The 17370-nt window shown below is 39.1% G+C and overlaps 1 protein-coding gene across 9 annotated transcripts in view; it reads right to left on the bottom strand.

Annotated features, from left to right (window-relative positions):
- TANC2 (tetratricopeptide repeat, ankyrin repeat and coiled-coil containing 2) overlaps window positions 1-17370 on the bottom strand; it is a 558975-nt gene that overhangs the window by 416381 nt on the left and 125224 nt on the right. The window contains exon 1 of one of the 9 annotated variants that reach the window (XM_044000443.1): window positions 6116-6142. The exons of the other annotated variants lie outside the window; for them this stretch is intronic. The gene's annotated coding sequence lies outside the window, so the exon portion shown is untranslated. Of the gene's footprint in view, window positions 1-6115; window positions 6143-17370 lie in introns of those variants that run through there. 9 annotated transcript variants of the gene reach the window in all.

The following is a 17370-nucleotide window of genomic DNA, read 5'->3' as shown; positions in this document are numbered from 1 at the left end:
ATCAAATTGCAAGAGAAAAGAAAGTAGAGACAGTGTGCTAAATTACCACATAATCTTACTCCCGTTTCTGTTAAACACCTGAGGATATAACAATACCTTCTCCAACATCTCCAACAAAAACATAATACAGCTTCTGCTTTAAACCTCTAGGGGAGGGGGCAGCTAGGTAGCGAAGTGGATAGAGCACCAGCTCTGGAGTCAGGAGGACCCGAGTTCAAATCTGACCTCAGACACTTGACACTAGCTGTGTGACCTTAGGCAAATCATTTAATCCCAATTGCTTCACTTAAAAAAAAAAATACACCTCTAGGGATAAGGGCAGCTAGGTGGTGCGGTGGATAAGGCACCGGCCCTGGATTCAGGAGGACCTGAGTTCAAATCCAGCCTCAGACACTTGACACTTACTAGCTGGTGACTCTGGGCAAGTCACTTAACCCTCATTGCCCCACCAAAAAAGAAAGAAAAGAAAGAAAAACAAACAAACAAACAAAACTCTAGGGATGAGGAATCCACTACTTCCTGAAGGAGCCATTCTACATTTGAATATTTCCAATTATTAAGAAATTTTCATCATATTAACTCTATGGTCAAAGAAGTCTCAAGGAACTTACATTCTAGGGAGAGGAGACAAGACATAAGTATGTACAAAATAAAAGATAATTTAGAAAGTGAGAGCACTCACTTAGCAAATGAGGAGAAAAGGTTTCATGTAGAAACTAGGCAGCTGAGTGGTACATTGGATAGAGACCCAGGACTGGAGCGAGGAACACTTATCTTTCTGCATTCAAAGCTGGCCTCAGTCACTTACTAGCTGTGTGACCCTGAGCAAATTACTTAATCCTATTTGCCTCAGTTTCCTCATCTGTAAAATAAGCTGGAGAAGGAAATGGCAAACCCCTCCAGTATTTTTGCCAAGAAAACCCTAACAGTGGTCACAGAGTCAGATGGGACTGAAAATGACTGAGCAAGAACAGAAACATGTGCTTGACCTGAGAGGATACATAATAAAACCACAAAAATCAAAAGCATGTCTATATAGCAACAACAAATCTAAGAGAGGAGGGACAAAAAGGAAATAACTACAAAATGTATAAAATACTACAAAGTCATTCTATGGAAGCCTAATCAGAAACACTCAAAAAAATAAAAAAGGTAAAGAATTATTAAATAACTAGAGGAACCTATTTCATGTTAACTGCTCAGACCCACCAATATAATACAGAAATGATAATACTACCCAAATTAATTTGTAGGTTTGATTCTGTAACAAACTACTAAGGGAACGTTTTATACAACTCAACAAAATAACAAAATTCATTTGGAGAAATAAAAGGTCTAGAATCCCAAAAGAAGAAAATGGAAGGGAAGGTAGGAATTAAGGAGGGATATTATTTTCAGATGTCAAATTATACTACAAAGCAGTAGTCATCAAAACTATTTGCTACTGGTTTAAAAACAGAGAAGGAGATCACTAGAACAAACTAGATGAGGAAGAAATAGGAACAACTGAACTGAGTAATTCAGTATTTGATAAACCCAAGAACACAATTTATTCAGAGACTCTCTATTCGACGAGAACTTCTAGGGAAAACTAAAAAGCAACTTGGCAGAAACTAGGTTTTCTACTTTATACTACATATTACAATAAGTTTAAAATGAATAGGCAACTTGGTTATTAAAGGTCATGCCATTCCATCAAAAAATAAAAGAGAACTCAATGACATACCTTTTACAGATAAACGGGCTAAGGGTGATCACAAAATATAAAATAGATAAAGTTCAATTCCATGAAATTGGAAAGCTTTTGCATAAATAAAATCAATTGTATTTGAATAAGAGAATTAGTAGCTAGGGGTGGGGGAATCTTTGAATCAAATATCTCTAAAAAGTATTTTTTATCCGAGCTATATAAAGAACTGAAATATAAATATACAAGACCAAGAACCATTTCCTAATGGAAGAATATGAACAGTTCTCAAAAAAAAATTACAAATCACCAGAAGAAATATTGCTCCAAATCACAAATGCTAAGAGAAATGCACATTAAAACAATTCTGACGGGGAAAAACCAATATAGGGTAGCAGAGGAGGCAGTTGAGTTCTCCTAACATTCCCCTCCAAACGACATTAACTCATCAAATCAAATTCTGGAGCATCACAGCCAATGAAAGATCAGAGTGAGACATTTTTCCAGTCCAAGATAACTTAGGTGATTCAGAAGGAGAGGTCTGTGATATTGGGGGCTTGAGGTGGGGGTGGGACAGAGCTGAACTAGTATCTATGTGACAGCAACATCAGCTGTGGGCCTTGGAGGTGGCAACAACAGTAGCAGCAGCAGTTTTAGGAATTCTCAAGTCAGACAGTAGGGGGATCTGGAAACTGGTCAGAAAGAGATTATAGGGGAGTTGTACGACAATACTAGATGCTGGACATGGCAATGTTTAACAATTCCGCTGTCCATACCCATTTCCCAGTCTCAGTTCCAGGGCAGAAAGGATCATGTGAAGTTACAAGGGATCAGGGGTCCTGAGGAGCAGTATTGCTTGCTGTCCCAAGGGAGTAGAGGCATCACTTGGGTAAGGACTATATCATTGACCAGGAGAGCAATGACCACACTTTTCCCTGGATCACACTTGTGTAATCACTAAAAACTTCCAAACACCCAGGACTAGCTTTGAAAACAGTAAAAAGAAAAATTTTGAAGCTTGGGGCAGTGTTCCTCACACCAGGAACTGAGCCTAACTTTAACATAAAGTCAAGAAACAAGCTGGAAAAATGAGCAAAACAACAATTAAAAAAAGAATTTGACCATACAAAGTTACAACGGTAACAGGGAAGGTCAAGACACAAACTCAGAAGACACCAATATCAAAACAGCTACAAGCAAAGCCCCCCAAAATGAATTGGATCCAAGCCCAACAAGAATCCCTGGAGGGGCTAAAAAATTATTTTCAAATTAAAATAAGAGTGGTAGAGAGAAAACTGGGGAAATGAATGAGAATGATGCAAAAAAATTTATGAAAGGAGAATCAACAGCTTGGTAAAAGAGGCACAAAAATACTGAAGAAAATGTCTTAAAAAACAGAATTGGCCAAATAGAAAAAAGAGGTACAAAAGCTCACTGAAGAAAACTATTCCTTAAAAATTAGGATTTGGCAAATTGAAGCTAATGACTCCATAAGACATCAAGAAACAATAAAACAAAGTGAAAAGAATTAGGTGAAAATGTGAACTATCTCATCAGAAAAACAACTGACCTGAAAAATAGATCAAGGAGAGATAATTTAAGAATTATTTGACTGCCTGAATCAAAGATAGAGTTTAGATATCATATTTCAAGAAACTATCAAGGAAAACTTCCCTGATATTCTAGAACCAGAAAGTAAAATAGATCAAGGAGAGGTAATTTAAGAATTACTGAACTACCTGAAAGCTATGATTTTTAAAAAAGCATTAGCATCATTTTTCAAGAAATTATCAAGGAAAACTGCCCTGATATTCTATAGAACAAAAGAATAAAATAGAATCAGTAGAAAGAATCTACTGATCACCTCCTGAAAGAGATTCCAAAATGAAAACTCCTAGGAACATTATACCCAAATTTCAAAAGTACCAGGTCAGAGGAGTCAGAAAGAAAGCATGAAATACCATGGAACTACAATCAGGATCACACAGAATTTAGCACCTACCACAATTAAGAAGCAGAGGAATTGGAATAAGATATTTCAGAAGGCAAAAGAGATAGAATTACAACCACGAATAACCTACCCAGCAAAAATTAGTACCCTTCCCTTTCAGGGTAAAAAGTTGATATTTAATGAAATTGAAGACTTTCAAGCATTCCTGATGAAAAGACTAGAGATGAATGGAAAATCTGACTTTTAAATATAAGAATCAAAAGAAGCATAAAAAGATAAACATGAAAGACAAATCATGAGGTACTCAATAAGATTAAACTGATGATATACAGTAAATCCTAAGAACCTTATCATTATAAGAGGAGCTGGAAGGAATCTACATAGGCAGAGAACACAGGAGTGAATTGATTATGTTAGGATGATCTCAAAAGAAATGAATAGGTTGGAAAGAGGGATGCACTGAGAGAAGGGAGAACATGGAAGGGAAAGGATGAATGGGGAAAATGATCTCACATAAAAGAGGCACATGAAGAAGACATTTATAATAGATGAGAAAATGATGAGGGGAAGGCAATGCTTGAATTTCATCCTCATCTGAATTGCTCTGAAGAGAGAATTTTATATACACACACACACACACACACACACACACACACACACACACACACACATATATACAATATGTATGTGTATATACAATACAATACGTATACTATATATGTACATACATGTGTGTATGTATGTATATATGTGTATGTGTGTGTATATGTATGTATGTATGTATACACACACACACACACATACATATACTCAATTGGCTCTAGAAATCTATCTTACCCAACAGGGAAGTAAGTAGAAGGGGAGGGGAATAAGAGAAAAGAGAGATGATAAAAGGAGAGGGTAGATTAAAGTAGTGGTCAGAAGCAAAACATATTTTTCTGGATGGACAGGGTAAAAAGAAAAAGAGAAGGATAAACAGATGTTTCTGGATTTTTATTGTGTTTTCTTTTAACATGGTTAATGAACTATATAACTGATATTGTATTGTTTGCTCTCTCAATGGATGGGAGGGAAAGAATTTGGAGCTTAAAAATTTAAGTGAATGGTAAAAATAAATAATTTTGAGATTAAAGAAAAAAACTCTAAGGTTTTGTTTCACACCCAGAAAACTGACAAAGATGGCCATAAATGGGAACAGTCAAGACTGGAGGGACTGAACTAACTATTCTGGAAAGCAAGTTCAAATTATGCTAACAAAGTGATTAAAATGTACATGATTCTTGACCCAGAGACACAACTGCTATGCATACAGGTCAGAAAAGTCCAGGCTAGAATGAAAGATCCCATTCATACACGCCAAAATATTTCTAGTTATCTCTTTTAAGTAGCAAAATATTAGAAACAAAATTGATGTCTATCAATTCATGAATGCTATGCATACTTGTGTTATGAAATATTAGTGAACCATATCAAATGATGGATGTCAAGGTGAGAGAGAAGCATAGGAAGACATATGCTGAAAGCTTACATGCTGAAAGTGAATGCTATGAAAGCTAATAAGATTTATATGCTGAAACCGAGTTAGGAAATTATAAAGACCAAGGGGAGAGCAATAAAGAAAAGACAGGAGAATGTACCTCATTCTATTCTTTGCAGAGATAGGAAAATATGGGTATGGAATCTTGCATATAATGTTGATATTTTTTTAAATTTTGTAGCACTGCTTCTCTCCCTCCGCCCCCCCCCCCTTTTTATATAGGGGAAGGAAGCAGATGAGAGATATATTGAGGAATAAAAGTAAGGCTACTAACAAGTTTTTTTTTAATTAATGAAATTCTAAAGACAAAAAAATTATTCTGATGAGGAGAAAAGTGGGGAGTGGTCTAAAAAAACATTTGGGGATGCACAGGGAATTCATCAACCACAGAAGATAGAAGAAAATCTCCCATTTCTCTGGTATATAATTTGTAAGAATGTAGCTGCTTGCATGTTCTCTGCCCTATTACCATGTGAGCTCTTTGAGGGCAAGGACTGCATTTTTTTCATTTCTTTGTGTCTTCAGTGCTTAGCACAATGCCTCATAAATCGTAAGAAATTAATAAATGCTTGTGACTGACTGTGGGACAAGTAATTGAGGATGAATACAAAAGCACGGCAAAGTCTTATTTATATAATGTCAAGCATAATGAAGCCCAAGAATGGGCAAAACTGGTAAGGAAAATTAAGGATAACAAAAAGGTAATTTTTGTGGTTTTTGGCAAGCTTTTTCCCAGGGGAAAAATAGGAAGATCAAAGAAGGGAAAGGACCATTGTCCACATTAGATGTAACCATGATAGGTGATGAAAGAGAAAAGGCAGAGTTCTTATTTTGCTTCTATTCTCTCTGCCACGGAAAATGATCTTTGGATACAAAATATCAAAATAAAGATACCTAATAAAGAATTGATACCAAACATAAGGAAGTTGAAATATAGTACCTAGCTTGATGAGTTCAAGTCACCTGGCCCAGATGAACTTGCATCCTTGGGTACTGAAGAAATCTGAATATGTGAATGTTGAACCATTGTCTCCACTCCCTCCTAAAGAATGGGAGAAGAATCAGACGACTGGAAAAAAACAAAGGATTTACTGATTCTCAAAAAAAGGATGAAAATGGAGCATGCATACTACTGGCTAACAAGCTTGACTTCAATTACTGACAAAAATATAGAATATGTCATTAAAAGGATGGCTAGTGAATATTGAAAAAACTTTAGAATAGGGAGAGTTTCATCAAGAAAAGGTCATGTCAGGGGCAGCTAGGTGGCACAGTGGATAAAGCACTGACCCTGGATTCAAGAGAACCTGAGTTCAAAGCTGGCCTCAGACACTTGACATTTACTAGCTGTCACTTATTAGCAAGTCACTTAACCCTCATTGCCCCACCAAAAAAAAGAAAAGAAAAGAAAAGAAAAGAAAAGAAAAGGTCATGTAAGATCAAACTCATTTCCTTTTCTTAGAGTTCTACACTGGTAGATTTTTATATGGCTTACATCTGTTTGAACACATTGACTGAATAAATTCCTCATGATATTCTCTTTGAAGAAATATAAAAATGGGTGTTAAACAATGGTACAATTAGGTGAACATAGAACTGGTTGGATGGCCGGACTCCCAGAAGTAGCTGTCAATGGTTCAATTTGGAAAGAAGTTCTGCAGGAATCTGTACTTGGCCTTGTGTTGTTTCACATTTGTACCAATGACTTGGATAAAGGCATCTGCAGATGCCACTAAGGTGCTTAAGACCTTAATCTCTTAATCTCTTCTCTCTTGAGCTCCAGTTCTTCATTACTACCTGCGTAATGTACATTTCCCACTATATATTCCAAAGGTTCTCAAAATTAACATATCCCAAATAGCACCAATGAGTGATCTTTCCTCACAAATCCATCCCACTTTCTAACTTCACTATTTCTCTGAAGGGCATCCATCATCATCCTTTCATTTAACAAGGTCTGAAATCTCAGAATCATTTTCAACTTATGATTCTCCTTGGTCCTCTATATCCAATTTGTTCCCAAGCAAATCTTTTTGATTCTAGTTCCACAACATCTTTCACATGCATCCCCTCTTTCTTTACTCACATAGCAACCACTTTAGTTCCAATCCTCATTGACTCTCACCTGGCCTATTGCAATGGTTCTTAACTGGCCACCTGTTTCAACTTTCACTCCTTTCCAACCTATCATTCACTGTTATGGGCCTGGGTACCTCATTTGAATGGCCCTGGTTACCCCAGAAGTTTTGTGAGGTAAATCAAAAGAACCTTCTCTTTGAGAAGCCCTTTACACTCCACATCCAGCATACCTATCCAATGTTATTACCTATCACTCCCCTTCACATATTCTACATTCCAACCAAAATGGTCTTCTTCCTGTTCACTGTACACAATATGCTAGCTCCCATATCTGTGCCTTTGCAAAGGCTTTTCCTCTATGCCTAAGATGCACTTTATCCTAATTTCCTGGAACAAAACAAAAAGGATCTAAAGAGAAAGAGGGAGGTCTGACCTGCTTCAGGAAGCCTAAAAGAATATCACTAGGGGGCAGCTAGGTGGTGCAGTGGATAAAGCACTGGCCCTGTATTCAGGAGGACCTGAGTTCAAATCCAGCCTCAGACACTCGACACTAGCTGTGTGACCCTGGGCAAGTCACTTAACCTTCACGAAGAAGAAGAAGAAGACAACGATGACGACGACAACTGAGAGAAAAACAGAAGGACAACTGAACAATGGGGGACAAAACAAATATTAATATTTTCCTGTTGAGAAAGCTATACACAGAAGAAGGTGCTGCTTATCCTTTAAAGTATGATGTTGTGGATCCACAAGTCTTATCAAGTGAAAGGTTCATCCAATAATATAAGAGATGAGTGAGTAGTGGTTGGTTACTCCCAACCAACAAGGTGTAAAGTTGAGTTAAAATGATAAAAATGTCATGGGGTACAGAGTACCCCAGAAGTTCTCTGGGGCACATCAAGGAAACTTCTTGAGAAACTAAACCAGAGGACAGATAATGCCTAGAGAGATAATCGGAACCAAATTGGACTGAGCTAGCTTCGGATTCCCACCCTTCATTTTGGTCTCCCTTGGGTGTAGCCTTTGTGTCCTGAAGAGAGAGACACCCTTCACGGAATTCCTCTAGTCACTACCAGTGGGGGATGGTCCTCCACTCCTCACCCAATTCCCCCAGCTACCACCAGTGGGGGATGGTCCTCCCTCACTAAAGGAACTTTTCATAGGCAGATGGTCCACCCCCAATCAGTCCTCTATAAAAGTACCTTCCAGTCTCCTGTTTGAGGAGATTGGTGCCTTTGAGCCATGTGCTTTGTGCCTGTCTCCCCATGAGAAGTCCAAGGATTTCTTTCATGGTTTCCCTTCCCTCCCCTTCCCTTCCCTTGCTCCTAAATAAACCACCACCTTATTCTAACTACTTTTGTGTGCAAGAGGGTGTAATTCTTTAGAGAGGAATTCCTAAGAACCCCAACCCCTAACCCAAACCCATACCCCATTTCCCCCCTTACAATAAGAAAAGACACATTGTCTTTCTGGCACATGGACCCATGTACCTGTGATGTGACAGACTATCTCCCAAGACTTACTAAAACAGATAACCAAGACAGTTCTATTCTTGCACACAACCTGGGCACAAATTAGGCTGCCTAAAGATATTTAACTGCATTTCTAAAGCTTATGAAGGCTTTAGTAAGCTCTTAGGATCATATGTGGTGCTTTCATTATTGTTTCTAATTAAGACAAGAGACCCAAAAGAGGAAGATATGGGCAGTGAATAGCTGGTTAAGAAGATGGTATCTTAAAATAAGTTTGGATTTCAGGACTGTGAAATGTGGTGAGAATGATATCTTAACCCTCCGCCTTCAAACAAGTTAAGACTAGTTTTTCTTCAACTCATATATAAGTTGTCCTTGAGATTTAATTGGCTCCAGAGCCTGAAGCCTTTGGCTGTTGTTTTCACTTCCTGGAAGCATGTGTACAAAGGAAGACTCTCTAGCCTCATTCTGAGACTTGGCTGGCAGGACACAGAGAGCAAAGTCAAAGGCAAATGGGACTGTTTTCCATGTATATCTTATTTTGAATAGCATTTCCCTACTACAGAGGGGGAAAAACACTCTTTTGTTAACTGTTAAATGGCTCAATATTGACTCATTTTTTTCTATGTAAAATCTAAACTTTTAGGGACTGGCCTGAGGCAAGTCTAGGCCAAAATGGGAATATGCCTCAAAATACATAGGCCTGGTAGGCTCCTGACCAGGGATAGAATGTACCTCATAAGGTCTATGAGAGGAAAACAACTCCTGTTCAATAATTCTCTGGAACTCAGTGGCAGCAATATGTCAAAGGCTCATTTATTCTCGTTCTCAGGAGAAAGGGCACTGCAGTGTACAGCTGGTGGGTGCAAAGAATGGGGGTTCACAGGCCCCATTTTAACCCCTAGTCCCTAATGCAAATGATCCTCCCCTTTTTCATCACAATCTATTTGGGAAAGCTAGCTAACTGGAATGCAGTGTTCTTTTTTTTTTTTTTTTGCAGGGCAATGAGGGTTAAGTGACTTGCCCAGGGTCACACAGCTAGTTAAGCGTCAAGTGTCTGAGGCTGGATTTGAACTCAGGTCCTCCTGAATCCAAGGCCAGTGCTTTATCCACTTTGCCACCCAGCTGCCCCTCGGAATGTAGCATTCTTTTTTTTTTTTTTTGGTGATGCAATTGGGGTTAAGTGACTTGCCCAGGGTCACACAGCTAGTAAGTATTAAGTGTCTGAGGTCAGATTTGAACTCAGGTCCTCCTGAATCCAGGGCTGGTGCCCTATCCACTGCGCCACTGCCACCTAGCTGCCCCAGAATGCAGTATTCTTTTTTTGTTTTGGTTTGGTTTTTTTTAGTGAGGCAATTGGGGTTAAGTGACTTGCCCAGGGTCACACAGCTAGTAAGTGTTAAGTGTCTGAGGCCGGATTTGAACTCAGGTACTCCCGACTCCAGGGCTGGTGCTCTATCCACTGCGCCACTGCCACCTAGCTTCCCCGGAATGCAGTATTCTTAACCCTAATTTCCATAATTATTCTTTGGGTTCTCAGCCAATGGGGAAGGTGACACAGAGCCCAGAAGAAGACCTCATGGAGACCAGCTCAGGACTACTTCAACTATGTGATCTGTTTGCTGGAAGGGAGGTGTGAGAAACCCCATTTAAAAATTTCTGGGACGCAGTGTTGGAGAAGTATCAAAGGTCTTTATTTACATTTGCATGAATAGGCCAGCTCCCTAACGGAAATGTGGGTGAGCATGGGACTCAGGAGCCCTTTTATCTCTTAACCCAGCTGGCCCCTCCCTTCTTCCTCAATTACAATCTGTGAGCCAAGACACTGACGCCAAACGCTAGCCAATTGGAATGCAGTATAGTCAAAGGGTCAGCCCTCTAAACTCTTCCCCAACATGACCCTTCTCCCAGTTGAAATTCACCTCCCATACATTAATTGTTCCCCAGACAACTTCAATCAGCTTTTGAGGGGGGCCCATATTTTCCCACAGGAGGGAAAGGGGATTGAGACCTTTGTCTTCAAACAGGTCTGGGGGAGTGTAATTTGAATGGTGATGGTTATATCCTTATTGAGAGGAGACCATTACCCATTTCCTCACAGTCTGGTAAGAAAGTATTTGCCAGGAGACTCACAAAATTGAATCAAAAGGGTTTTAAACTGAATACATACACATCTATTAAACTAGAAACTTCAGATAGCAAATACAATGTAAGATGAACCACAATAAACAAATTCAGAAATTCTTAAGAAACAAAATCTAGGAAAGGAGCCAATAATAAAAGATATACAAAATATGAATAAAAAGCAAAATGAACTTAAAAGTCCATGTAGTGTAATATATAGAACACTGGACTATGAATCAGGTACACCTGGGTTCAAATCCCACTTCAAACACTTACTAGCTGGGTGACCCTGGGCAAGCCATTTAAACTCTCTGAGCTACTTACTGAACCACGTGGGCAAGATAGAGATGACATTTTCTCTGATCCTCCCAATCTCTCCAAAATGGAAAATATGTATAAAAATTGTTATGATAGGGGCAGCTAGGTAACACAGTAGATCGACCCTGAATTCAAATCTGGCCTCGGACACTTGACACTTACTAGCTGTGTGACCCTGGGCAAATCACTTAACCCTCATTACCCCACCAAAAAAAAAAATTGTTATGATGAATGTATGGACCACCTGGACTTGATGGAGCTGCCTTATTATCCAAAAAGATTTTATGAAACCCTGGATTAATAGGAGCAAAACTGAACTCAAAACTGAACCCAGAGAGCTAGCAGATAAGTCCCTACCTGCTGACTTCTTTCCCCAGGATAGTAAGTCCCTAATCTTATAAAAACATCTGGGCATCTTTGTCCTTGCTGCACCCCATTTTTTTTTTTTAGTGAGGCAACTGGGGTTAAGTGACTTGCCCAGGGTCACACAGCTAGTAAGTGTTAAGTGTCTGAGGCCGGATTTGAACTCAGGTACTCCTGACTCCAGGGCCGGTGCTCTATCCACTGCGCCATCTAGCTGCCCCTGCACCCCATTTTTTGAAATCATATAATCTTATCATAGTGTTTCCTTTAAGTCAAACTATCACACTGATTGGCATTTCATATGTTCCTGTTAAGAGTTGAAATTGTTAAACTGATTCATATTTCATACATTTTTGTCATAGTGTTTACTTTTAAGTTGATTTGTATCATGTTGATGAAAGTGATAACACCCTGTTTATATACCATCAAAAAAAGGTGTCTTCAAACTCCTTCTTTGGAAGGGGTCTCCATGTGATTCATGCCTGCTTGTTCTTGGGACAAATAAAGTGATACTATGTTTTTCCTATCTGTCTCTGATCTGGTTTTTCCTGTAGGAGACATTATGAAAATAATAATGTCTCTGATGTTTTTTTCTGTAGGAGACAGGAATAAAAACAAAAATTTTGAAAAAAATTAAGACACTTCAACTGTTTCTACAGTCTCAGACACCCAAAATCTAAAAGAGAGTTGAAAAAACCCCACTAACTGATGCTTACTGATTCTGAGGTCACTCAGCACACCTGTCCCATGACCCACATTACCAGTAATAAGTGTGCACTAACAGGCCCAAAGATAAGTCACAGATTTACATCAAAACCCAACCCAATGACTCGGTTCCCCCACCTCCTTCCAGTACTAAGGAGTCCCTGGCTCCAAGCTGTGAAAGACAGTTAGGCAGCCCCAGACCTACAGCAGCAAAAGCCTGCAGAGCATAGAATTATATAGCACCAGCACTGTAAAGCTCTGACCTGTGGATGCCAGGCCAAAGAACTAAGGAATAGAGAGAGTAGAACAGGTTATCAGGGCAGGACACTGTGTGTGAAGAGGTTAGGGGGTAGGAAATGGGACTACTGTATAGCACTCTACTAAGCCAAAGGGAAAGAGCCAGCATGCAGCTGGGGCCAGTTCTGACCACCCAAAAGTCAGATGGGGAAAAGACCGAGGAGAAGAACCAAGAAATGTCCAAGGGTAGAAGGCTAAGACGCTTTGAGATCCAGTCCCCAAAGAAACCATAATAAGAAGGTAAGGAGTCAGAACGTGAACAGGGGTGGAGTGGGGGGCCAGAGACAGAACGAAATAACCAAACATTTTAGGAAGAAAACTCAAAGATCTTCAACACAAGCAGATAAATCAAAAGAAAAAATGGTAACCACAGCAGGGAGGGTGGTTTCCAGATTAAAAAAAAAAGAGTGTAGGCATCAATGAATAAATACTGCAAAACATAGGAAAACAATCCAAAACTTGATGAAACAGAATAAAATGGACCTCTCCCTGAGCATGCTCTTTCTGAGTGGTTCAAAAGAGAAATCAAAATTATGAGGGCAGCGTATATGACCTTCACAGTAAAATGAATGGGCAGAATAGAAAAACTATAATCTGCAATAGGAAGCATCACTAAACATCACCAAAACAAAACAAAAAAGAGATTGAGAATACAAATAAACTGAAGAGGACAATCTAGAAGAAAATAAGCAAAACACAAAAACATTAAAAGAAAATGTGCTCCCTATGCAAGCCAAAAATACCGATCTCAAAGTCAGGATGGGTAAAGATAACATAAGGATCATAGGTCTCCCAGAAGGACAGGACAGGACAAAAAGAGTTACCACAATAAAGAAAATAATAGAAGAGAACTGCCAAGAATTTCTGAACATATAAAATGAAATACCAATTGAAAGAATTCATAGATTGCCTCCAGAAAAGAAAAAAAAAACAAACCTAAGGCTACAAACTCCAAGACACATCCTCATTAAATTTAACAATTCAATTGAGAAACAAATTCTGCAAGTGATCTGGAGAAAGACCTTCAAATAAAAAGGAAAGGACATTTGAATAATGCAAGACTATTCCACACCCAATAGAAAATGTAAAAGGGAATGAAATAATGTGTTCCAAAGAGCAATGGAGCTCAGGATGTAGCCCAGGGTGACTTACCCCACAAATGAGAGCTTAACCATATGTGACAAAAGATAGACATTAAATAATAAAGAAGAGTTCAAAATATTTTTAGAAAGAAAACCAGAACTAAAGAGATTATTTGCTTCCTGAAAAAACGGAGATGCAGAAGTGAACAAATGTATCAGAGTGACAACAGAGACTTTTTTTCTAAATGTACACAAAGAGAAGGCATGAAGGTAAAAATCAGTGAAAAGCTGGACAGGGGGCATGAGGGACAGAACCTGATGACTTCCTACCTACAGGTGAATCAAATTTTTGAGTGTAGGGGACTATATTATAACAAGGGACAGAACATGAAAGGTGGGGAGATGAACTGGGGGATAGAGAGAAATGTGTGATATGCCAAGGTCAAATCAAGGGCTAGCAATGAGGGAAAGGTAACCTCTTTGATCTCAAAAAGAAAAAAGTTTACAGGGAAGTGGGTAAGAAGGAGTGAGGAAGGACTGAAAAAAAGGAGGCAAAGGAAAGAATGTATATTTTGGAGGTGCGAGGGTATTCCATTGATGAATGTTCCTGAGTTTAGAGAAATGGTCTCTGAAGGAAGATAGGGAACTTAGGTTGGGTGTGGCCTGGGGAATTTAAAGCTTGAAAAATCCACCTGTTTTATATGGGAGCCATGGCAACTGGCACCCACGGGAATTGAAGACCATGGAGCCTGGGAATAAATGTAAAGGGAAATGTGGAAAAATGTGGAAAAAAGGTAACCAGGGGAAGCTATAGATTAGCGGTAGGCTGCATAATCAGGCATGTGGTAAAGAAGGGGCCTTACCATGGTGCAGTATCCTTTATGGAGTGTGGCATAATGGAAAATGGAAATGCATGGGGCAAACTCTACAAAGCAATGGCAGAAAACATTTAGAAGGGAGAATCTAAAATGGAAAATTTGGAAGCTTTGATAGCATGAGGAATACAGAGATGAGAGAGACCAAATAATCACTGGAGTCATAAACCAGAGAATAAGGGTCTAAAGTAGACAGAAAAGGGGAGGGCATAATGAAGAGAATGAGAAAGGAAAAAGGCACAAAAAATGAAATTTAAAAAAATAATGGATAGGCCTAAGTTGAAAGGTAGAAGGGGGACTCTAAATAACTAACCAAGAAAAAAGGAAGCGTGAGAAATGGGTAATTGTCTCCTCTCAATGTGGATATAACAGTCAATCATACCCCCCTGACCTGTTTGTAGGACAAAGGTCTCAGATCCCCTCCTCCCCCTCAGGTTAGCAAGGTCACATGGTTCAAGGAGCCCTGGTCTCAATTAGGTCCTCTCCAGAGTTCTGTCCATATAAGGAAGTATAAGGTCCACTCCTGAGTTATGCCCATACAAGGAAGAGGGGTGGGAATACTGCATTCTGATTAGCTAGGTTTTGCACGTAGATTGTAACCCCAACCAGTGATGAAAAAGGGGAAGGTCCATTTGCGTTAGGGACTAGGGTATAAAACAGGGCCTGCGAGCCCCCTTTCTGGGCACCCACTAGCTACACACTAGGGTGCCTCCTTCTCATGAGAAGAAAATAAAGCCTTTGTCACCTCGCTGCTGAGTTCCTGAAAATTATTGAGAAGAGGATGGATTTTTCCCTCACAGGAAGAAATATATTACTAGTGAAAAAAGGAACTAATTTGCAAAACCTCAAAGGGAAAGAGTTAAGAAACAAGAAGAGGAGAGCAAGGACAAAGGGAAGAGAGCCAGCCAGTGGGAATTCCGTTGCCTTAAAAGGATTAAAGTAAGATTATAACTGAAGGAGAATAATGCTGTATTTACAGCAGCAAAAGAAAAATACTAAGCTGGAAAAAAATATTAGACAAATGGAGGAAAATATAAACAAATTTAAATGTTAATGGATTTGTATGGGCCAAATTCAGTATGGGGAGAGTTAATTGGGCAGCTCGCTGTAATACTGGGGTTCAGAAAATAAATGGAGACCTCTAGGTATAGAGTTTCCTCTCTTCCAAACTGCCTTTTCTTTAGTTATTTCTCCCAGACTGATAAGAAAGGAGATTAACAGCCTCTTTCCACAAACAAATTGGGTTTTATTAATGAGAACAAAATTTACAACACAAGTGAAGTCAAATCCTAAACTTGCTTCCATCTCAGCTGTCCCAAAGAGCCAGCCTTGCTTCAGGAACACAAACTCAGCACCACTGGGAATTTGTAGTTCCAAGGAGAATGAACTGTGCAGTGTCTCCCAATTCAGTCCGAAGGTCCACCACCACCAGCTCCTCTCTCTCTCTCTCTCTCTCCTCCTGTCTCCCTTCCTTCCTGCCTCTCCCACTGGAAAGGAGGTTCTTAGCCCTGCTGAGTCTCCAATTAGTTCAACATACCCCCTGGGCTGTCCCCATTATAATTTGGCCAGGCCCATGTGGATGTGGGGGAACTCCTAGGTGGGGCTTAGGTACTTTAGTTGGATACTCTTGACTCAATAAATGCTCTTTGTGTTATTCAGTCCCACCTCATACAATACAAATCTGATCAGAGTTCCTTTTGTTTGTTCTATAATCTCTTCAAGTACACACCCATCTTCTCTTAAACTTTTCAAGATTACATCTTTTCAGTCTGACCATAATGAAGCAAAGATGGGGTCATGGAAACCCCAAATCACAATTAATTCCTCACAGATTAAACAATCCACTAGAATTCAACTGGAAAAAATTATTAGACAAATGGAGGGAAATATAAACACAACTCATAACTTTAAATGTGAATGGATTAAACAATCCACTAGAACAAAGAAGAGTGGCAGATTGGAAAAGAAAACAAAACCCTATAATCTGTTACAAGAAACACATTTTGAAAACTAAGACATACACAAAATAAAAACTGAAGGTGTGGGAAAAAATTTTACTAACATAAAGTTGAGAACTACAAAATTTACTGAGAACTGATTTCCCACCCAGTCCCCTCTTTCCCAGGCAGGTGAATTGCCTGGGGCTGACTGTCTTTGTCATTTCCAGACTCTTGATGGACTTATGGATCTTCCCCCAAGCAATTTATCCCCTCCCAATGTTCCCCACCTTACTCCCTGGACTTTATGTTATTATGTAAAAAGGGTCCACCTGCATTAAGTAGTTTCTATTCAGAGTCAGTAACTCCTATATTTAAATTAGGAGCTGTTCTATTATTTCTTTTGTCAAAGGTTCATTTACATTAATTAGCTATTTGTCACTCTGGAGCAATCTTTTTGTTCTGTTACTCCATTAAAACCCAGTCCTCTCTTCCCATCTTTGGGTATTCCTAGCTTCTGAGCTTTGAGATAACAGGAGCTATAGTTCCTCTGCCCCCATTAAAGACCTTATTTCTCCTATATTGATTGTTTCCTTAATTTCCAGGTTAACAAAGTGAATCCAAAAAAGCAGGAGTCACAATCATGCTACCTGATAAGTAAAAAGAAGAAATAAAGAAAATCTGTCATTCTGAAAAGAATCACAGAAACAAACCAGTATCAGTAATAAACTTAGGCATTCCAAATGCCTTATCATCCGAATTCACGAAGGATATATTATCAGAGCTATAAGAAGATCAAAAACAATAACAATAGTGACAGGAGACTTCAATATCCCTCTATCAGTTTTGGTGGGGTTTTTTTGTTGTTGTTATTGTTGTTTTCTTGTGAGGCAACTGGGGTTAAGTGACTTGCCTAGGGTCACACAGCTAGTAATTGTTAAGT

This window comes from Dromiciops gliroides, chromosome 4 (genome assembly GCF_019393635.1).
Source record: "Dromiciops gliroides isolate mDroGli1 chromosome 4, mDroGli1.pri, whole genome shotgun sequence".
NCBI classification, from domain to species: Eukaryota; Metazoa; Chordata; class Mammalia; order Microbiotheria; family Microbiotheriidae; genus Dromiciops; species Dromiciops gliroides.
The sequence above is the reverse complement of the archived record's forward strand: the minus strand, read 5'-3'. Positions and strand labels throughout refer to the sequence as shown.